This window comes from Magnolia sinica, chromosome 15, assembly GCF_029962835.1.
Source record: "Magnolia sinica isolate HGM2019 chromosome 15, MsV1, whole genome shotgun sequence".
In the NCBI taxonomy this organism is placed as follows: Eukaryota; Viridiplantae; Streptophyta; class Magnoliopsida; order Magnoliales; family Magnoliaceae; genus Magnolia; species Magnolia sinica.
In genome coordinates, this window is record NC_080587.1 from 19,473,750 (window position 1) to 19,481,718 (window position 7,969).

Below are 7,969 nucleotides of genomic sequence, written 5' to 3' on the forward strand. Positions count from 1 at the left end.
CTGGTAGTGATTCATCCATCGTACGTGTGACATATGAATGTTAATACCATCTAAATTGTGCAACCCAACATAGATGACAGCTAATGGTTGAATGGTCAGGCCAGCCAGTGGCCATAAAATGGATGGTTAACAGGAAAGTGGTCAGTGACCCAAATAAAACAGGGAAATTATATATGTATGCTCATCTGATTGGTTTGACTTTTGGGCCATGCTTGATACACAATAGGGCCCAGGATCAAGTTGTGGCATAAACTGACATACATGTATGCCAGTGCCTACCAGCCACCAATTAACAGTGCATTCAAAGGTACATCAGTTCTAGTCTGGAAAATTGAAGATGATTACATAGTTCAGGTTGGATTTTATGCACTGGCCTATACACAGTATTTCAGGTTGTCGTGAGAGATTCGATAAATTAACTAGCCATTTCTACAACATAAGAATGTTTGGTGTGGTGATATTCCGATACTATAAACTGCCTACAAAAATGCAATTTCAGATTATTTTGGTATATGACAATTTCACCGTATGGTATTGCCAAGGTAGGCAGTTGGAAAAAAAAGAAAGGAAAAAAAGAAAAAGAAAAGATAATTGGATAGACAAAAGGGGTGCTTCTTGAGGATGAGAAGGGGGAGACAGGGGATCATGAAGGATGAGAGGTTGAACCTTGCTGCGAAGCTTGCAAAGCTCCCAACCCACTCCCTGCCTTGCTCTGGAGCTCCTGATATAATCCATACCGGCACTATCAAGCACTAGGGAGCCTCTAATGTATCTTGGGAGATCGGCTCTGGAGTGATAAAGGGAGTCGGCCTGTTTATTGCTAGCTAAATTGGCCAGAGTATCCACAATCGAATTGCCTTCACGAAATGTGTGAGAAAAGAGCAAATTTAGTGGTCGTATCATGCTATGAATGATGCCCATATGTGTCCAAATGCTCCAACATCCCGAGAACAGAGAGTTAGAAGTCGCTTCTATAATGATGCGAGAGTCGGATTCTACTAAAATGTTGGAAAGGCCCATCTCTCTATGTAACTTCATCCAAAACCGTCCTTAATATTGGAAGTAAATATGCACTGGCCTATACACAGTATTTCAGGTTGTCGTGAGAGATTCGATAAATTAACTAGCCATTTCTACAACATAAGAATGTTTGGTGTGGTGATATTCCGATACTATAAACTGCCTACAAAAATGCAATTTCAGATTATTTTGGTATATGACAATTTCACCGTACGACTAACAAGGTCTCCTAAAAAAAGACCACCCTCTAAAAGACCATCATCATCGTCTAAGCCATATCCCAACTAATTGGGTCAGCATCCTCTAAAAGACCATCCGATGCATTTATTAGGACATAGGAGAATATGATTCTAGCTTGTCTTAATGCACTGAACACCTCAAGCTAAATGATGGATCTTGAATTTCCAGTGGTATTAACTGCCAATATTCTTTCCAAGACATCATAAAAAATTTCCACAGCTTCACAAATTGTTATTATCACGGCTCAATAAAGAGGTTACCAGCCCTACATGCTCCCCTCTCCACACAAACCATTGGACACAGCACACCTACCAACCTAGCAAGTGTATGGAAACATAAGTACTCAAATCAGGTGTCCCCAGTGTGTGAAGGTGTTTTTTTTTTTTTTTGAAACGAGTCAGTGTGAAGATGATCATACACCAGAATCAGCATGTCAGCCTCCCCTATAAGAAAAGAATAGACAGTTTTAAGGAAACATACCAATGGTCCACATTCAACGTACATGTATCACTTTGGTTTGATGACTGTTAACCATGTGTCATATTCATGGTGGGGGCCACCTTATGCACCATTCAGATGTTCCACACAATCGCGAGGTTGGCATGTATGTTGTGCATAAAGGTCTGTGTCGGGCAAGCAAACCTCCTCTTCAAACAACTCATAATGCACACATGCACAGAGAGGATGGTTAAGTGATGTCCAAAACATTCAAAAAGGAGGAAGTGATTAAGGGTCTAAGAGCCATTCCTGGGTCCAAAGTCACTAATCAAACCTAGTCAATAGGAGCATGCTGAAATACCATCTTCAAGACGAAATGCTTCCATGAGATTTTCTTTTCTTTTTTTATGACATCAGGGCGTCCCTGCCCCATTTTGAGGCAAGACAATTCTCTACCGAGGGGTTTTGCCAATGTCCCTACATCCCCAAAGATTTTAAATGACATGTGGGATGGACAATCATAATCAGGATTGTGAACAGACAATGGCAAAAGAATCATGCTAATCAGATGATCTTAACCAATGGGGCCATTTTCTTTTTTTCTTTTTGTTTTTTTACAACCATCTATTGTTTACGAGCCATAGATCACATGGTTAACAGTCATCAAACCAAAGTGATGTTTCCAAAATGATGATTGGACCTATTTTGATTCTCTGCTCAATCCTGATAGTCCATTTTTCATGCCATTGATCAGATGTTTAGGATCATCCGATTGGTATGATTTTTGCAATATGGCTTGATCTAGTTGTATGAATGAATGAACACTTCAAATCCATGATAGGCCATCCCACGTGTCATTTAGTAGATTTGGGGATGTTGCTAATATACCCATGAATGTGGGGACGTTGCTACGAGTGACCCATCTGGTGTATCTGCTATTCATGTGTCTAGGTCTGCGCATCTTATCCCTTTGGTCATGGAACTTTGATACTAGCACCACTGATCACATGACTGGACAAGAATGTAATTTTCTTTCATATTCCTACTTTCCCCATTATATTAAATTGGTTAATGGATCCTATTTCAGAGTTTCTGGGAGCCTGGGAAGGGATCTTATTGGCTCAATTCTTCTTTAGAGTTACTTTTTGTTCTTCATGTTCCATATTTTCCTACTAATTTGCTTTTTGTGAGTGCCTTAACCGAGCAACTAAACTGTTGCATTACTTTTTTCCCTTCCCATTGTATTGTTCAAGATCCACGGACTAAGAGAAGGATTCATGGTGGATGTGCTCAAGTGGTGTACCTACTTTTTCAGGGTCAGGGTTTACATAATAATGAACATGTACAACTTTGGAATACACACATGGATCATATGCCGGTCAAGTCACTCAAAGTTTTGTTTCCAAATAACTTAGCAGGAATGTTCACCTTCAATGTGATAATTATTAATTTTTAAAACACTATGGAACCATCTATTCTTCTAGTGATAAGAGTGTTACTTCCTACTCCAAGTACTTATGCCTTTGGTTGTAAATATTTCATTTCATTTCATTTATGATTATTCCCGTTTTACTTTGATATATCTTTTGTGGAACAGAAGTGAGGTACAATCAATTCTAAAAGTGTTTGCCAAAATGATTCAGACAATTTGAGACTCAAATTGAGGTTTCCCAAGTTGATAATTCTAAGGAATACATGTCATGAGCAATGTTCAAAGTATTGGTATCGCTACAAGTTTCGCTGGCCAGAGATACGGAAACAATATCGATATCGCCGATAATATCGTTGATAACAGGAAATGCGGGGAAACATGAGAAAAACAGTGGTTTTTCAGCAAAACTTCATGAGATGTTAAAATGTACAAATTTACATGTTTAGAAATAAAAAAAATTTGCAAAAAGAATGCATATATAATAAGTTTCCATTTAATGGGGCCTTAAAAGCATGTGTTGTTGTAAGAAATTAGTTCAACTATTTCATCCGGCTTATTTAACCATCCAAACATCCATCGATATTGCAAAATATCAATAACACATGATATTTCATCAAGAAATCATCAACAATTGGAAAGGAAATGAAAGAATATTGTGGTCTTAATATTGCATGTTGTGATATCGATAATATCAAGATATTATTAATATTATCAATGACAAATTGAACACTACATACAACCATGCGCCCATGGAAAAAAAATTTGAAATAATTTTGTTTAATAAAAAATTTTTGATGATATTAATACGTTGGCGATATTATTAAAATATCGTCGATACACTTATGATACAATCATTACCTAGAATTTACATAGTCGAAAATATTGGGAATACATTGGTGATATTGATGCATTGGCAATACAAGCGACACCTAGAACTTACATAGTTGAAAATATTGGCGATTACATTTGTAATATTGACACATTGACGATACTTAGCGATACATTGCTAATACCTGAAATTTCCAATACTACTAGTGTTATCAGTATCGCTACCTGTGTTATCAGTATCGTTGAGCTGGAGATAAAGATAATATTAGAGATGTTTCGAACACTGGTCATGAGATCTATAGTTAACTCTATGATCGTGACATTAAATACCAAACTTCTTGTCCTCACGCACCTCAATATAATGGAGTCGCTAGATACAGGAATCAGACATTCACTTGATCCATGTTAATAGAGATGAAGGTTCCAAAGGCCTTCTAGGATGAGGCAATTCTAACTACCACGTATGCAATCAATAGGTTGCCTTCACCTTCACTTGGCAATAGTTAACCCCCTTCATATCTTAAAGCTCAATTCTCCTTTGTTCAAAATTCCTCCTAAAGTGTTTGGGTGTTTGTGCTTTGTTCATGCATTGGGACCTGACAGTGATAAGTTAGGATATCAATCTTTTAAATGTATTTTCTTTGGGTATGCATGAAGAGAAAAGGTGTCGAAGTGTTATTCACTTGAAACGAAGAGGAAGTACATCTTAAAGGATGTCACAAGTTTTAAGAATGTACAATACCTCAATTCAAGGGATATTGAACTTGCCCCTTCATTTGGTGAGGCATTTCTCCTTCCTATCACAGAAGACGGTCCTTTTTCATGTTCCTTATGAGTGCATAGAAAAACCTCTTTAGGTATATATCTGCAAGAAGAAAGAGAGAAGTCTTCAAAGATGATCAACCACCACCTCTCTAGCACCTCAGTGCCAAAATAGGACAATTATTCTTTTCTTTCTGAGCCAATTCCCTCTGCAACTCCATCTGAGCTTCTGATTGCTCTTTACAAGGCTAACTAAGCACATATAGTTTCAGAGAGGATACAGAAAAATATGATGTCCCAACACCCAAGGGAGCACTGAAAATACAAAATATATTCTCTAACATTTAGGGTCTGTTTGATTTTCGAATTACAGAGGTAATTCTAGGTAAATGGGTAATAATTATATACCAATGTGTTTCCGGTTGATTTTCCAAAGTGATTTGACCGCCACATTTCATTTATAGCACTTCTCACGTCACCCGATGGAAAAAAAAAGGTTAAATTGTGGGGCCCACCTTGATGTTTTTGTATTATCCACACCGTCCATCCCTTTATCCAAGTCATTTTAGGGCATGAGACAAAAAAATATCTAGATCCAAAGATCAAGTGGACCACACTACTAGAAACAATGGGAATTAAACTCCTACCATTGAAAGCTTCTTGAAGACCCTGGAAGTTTTGGATCAAACTGATATTTTTGTTTCCACTTTATCCATGACTGTGTGACCTTATTAACGGGTTGGATGACAAATAAACATCACTGTGGGCCCTAGGGAGAAAACAACTTTCAACCATTGATGTTTTAATGATCCCTGTTTCCTCGGGTGTGGTCAACTTGAGCTTTTTATTTTCCTTAGTTTTGGGCTCATGCCTTAAAATGTATTTTTTAAAAGGATGAATGGTGTGGATAACTCATATATATCATGGTGGGTCCCACATATTTAAATCAGTAATAACAAGTTTGTATGGACCGATGTTCGAAACGTAATTCCTGTCAACTTTCAAACAGGTGTAGTACGCAATAATCAGGTAATTCCGTGTATTTACTAGGGGAAATCAAAAATCAAACACCCCCTTATAGAACTACCCAAACTAATACTGTGAGCAGTGATATTACCATGCTACCCTTTAGAAAACATAACATTTTGACAATTGGCAAAGTCTCCTCTGTGTAAGCCAAAACCTCAAAGAAATATCCAAAAAGCTTCTTTTCACCTTAATTGCCTATTCTGGCGCCATAGTTTACCGTCTTACCATCAAATCTAACCATCGAGAAAAGCCACTTGTGCTAGATGACACATCAAAGGTGGTCATGAGATCAATGCATTCTAGTGACATCATCAATTAGTTATCTCCTAGATAGCTTTGATTCAATAAAAGTGAGTCTCATAGAGTGGGACAATACTTAAATGCTTTGGATCATTGACAAAGAAACTAAGTATGATTATATGCTCTCAAAATGAAATCCACAAGGATAGTCTTTTGAAGAGTGTCTACAAGAGGAGAACATTGCAATCAATCTGCAAGTAAATCATGCACACATATCATCTTGTGAGTGTCCATAGCATCTTTCGATTTTTTTTTTATTTTTTATTTAGAAGTGATTTATTTTGACAAATAAATTGAGTATGTTCATGTGTTTACAAAATGGAATTGAACAAATGGAATACACAAGGGTAGTCTTCTTTCTTTTGGGGATTAGATTATCCTACCGGAGCAGATTTCAGTTGTGTACAATCCTGTATGGGGACAACAATTTGAACAGTCCAGATTGAAATATATGTATGCAGTATGCTCCATGAAAATGCATGCTAGATCATACATAAGAAAAAGGGGCAGCCTAATCTGACAAGCTAGAAATACAGGAAATGAAAAACCAAGATTTTTTATTTTTTTTAAGTGCAGACTAATACAAATCAGCATCTTACCCTCCTCAATGAAAACGGAGAGACCAAAACCTGTCGACTTGAGCGGCGAGTCGTCCTCCTTACTGACCAGCAAGAAATTCTCCGGCTTGATATCCCGATGCATCACCCCCATAAAATGGCAGACGTAGACCACATTGACGATGGAACGGCCGATGGCAGCAGCGGCACGCTCCGAGTAACTACCCTTGGCAATGATCCGATCAGAGAGATTCCCGCCAGAGCAGAGCTCCATGATTAAATGGATGCTCTGGTGGTCCTCATACGCGCCCTTGAATTCGACAATGTTTGGGCTGGTCAGTGAGATGTTGCATGATGAGGATCTCTCGACGCACGCCCTCTACATTGCTCTTGTGGACAAGCTTGCGCTTGGAGAAGGAATTGCAGGCGTATTTAAGGCCGGTAGACTTCTCAGTACAAAGATAGGTGACCCCGAACTGTCCGCAGCCCAATTCCCTATCGAGAGTGAAGGAGTTGACATATAAGGGTTTTGAGAGGATGGTTCTAGTGTGAGAGGATGTTGGAGGGTTTATGAGGGATGTATCAGAAAGGTGAGTTCTTGGTAGTGGTAAGCATTGTTGTTGTTGCTGCTGCTGTTGCGGTTAAGCTTTCTTTTGTTGCTGGAGAGGAAAGAAGTTACCCATTTTGGGAGATGGTTTTGGTTTTCTTGCCTGCTTTGCTTTGTAAGAGAAGTCTGCTCAAGACAGATTTCTTGTTTAGGGAAAGAGCTTTCGTGGCAATACATTCCGAAACAGAAACGAAGGGTAGAGCGAGATTCGAAGCGGGTTCTGGTGCACTTTGTGAGGACGCGGATTAGCTACTGACATGTTGAGTAGTGAGACTACTGAAGTGACGTCACCAAGTTCTGTGGGACCCACAATGATGTATGTGTTGTATCCACACCGTCCAACCAATAGAAGATATAAATTTATGGCATGAACCAAAAAATGAATTGGATAAAAATCTTGAGTGGACCTCACCACAGAAAACAGGGGAGAGGGTGACACCCACCGTGCCGCAAAAGTTTTTGATCAAGATGATATTTTTGTTCCCTTCTTTCATGTCTGTGTTAACTCGTGAATAGGTTGGATTTCAAATAAATATTATGGTGGGCCTTAGGAAATTTTCAACGGTGGGCGTCACTCTTCCCACTGTTTTCTGTGGTGGGGTCCACTCTAGATTTGGATCTTACTCTTTGTTTGTCTCATGCCCTAAAATGATCTCTACAAATGGATGGATGGTGGGGATACAACACATACACCATGGTGGGTCTCACAAACGTGGTGACGTCACTTCAATAGCGAGTCTCGCTACTCAACCTGCC

At 38.8% G+C, this 7,969-nt stretch overlaps 1 long non-coding RNA gene across 1 annotated transcript; it reads right to left on the minus strand.

Annotated features, from left to right (window-relative positions):
* Window positions 1-3,932: 3,932 nt before the first annotated feature.
* LOC131227263 (uncharacterized) lies at window positions 3,933-7,113 on the minus strand. Its single transcript, XR_009162144.1, has 3 exons — window positions 6,649-7,113; window positions 4,701-4,968; window positions 3,933-4,554 (listed from the first exon to the last, which is right to left on the minus strand). It is a non-coding gene; the product is annotated as an uncharacterized LOC131227263 (long non-coding RNA).
* Window positions 7,114-7,969: the final 856 nt, after the last annotated feature.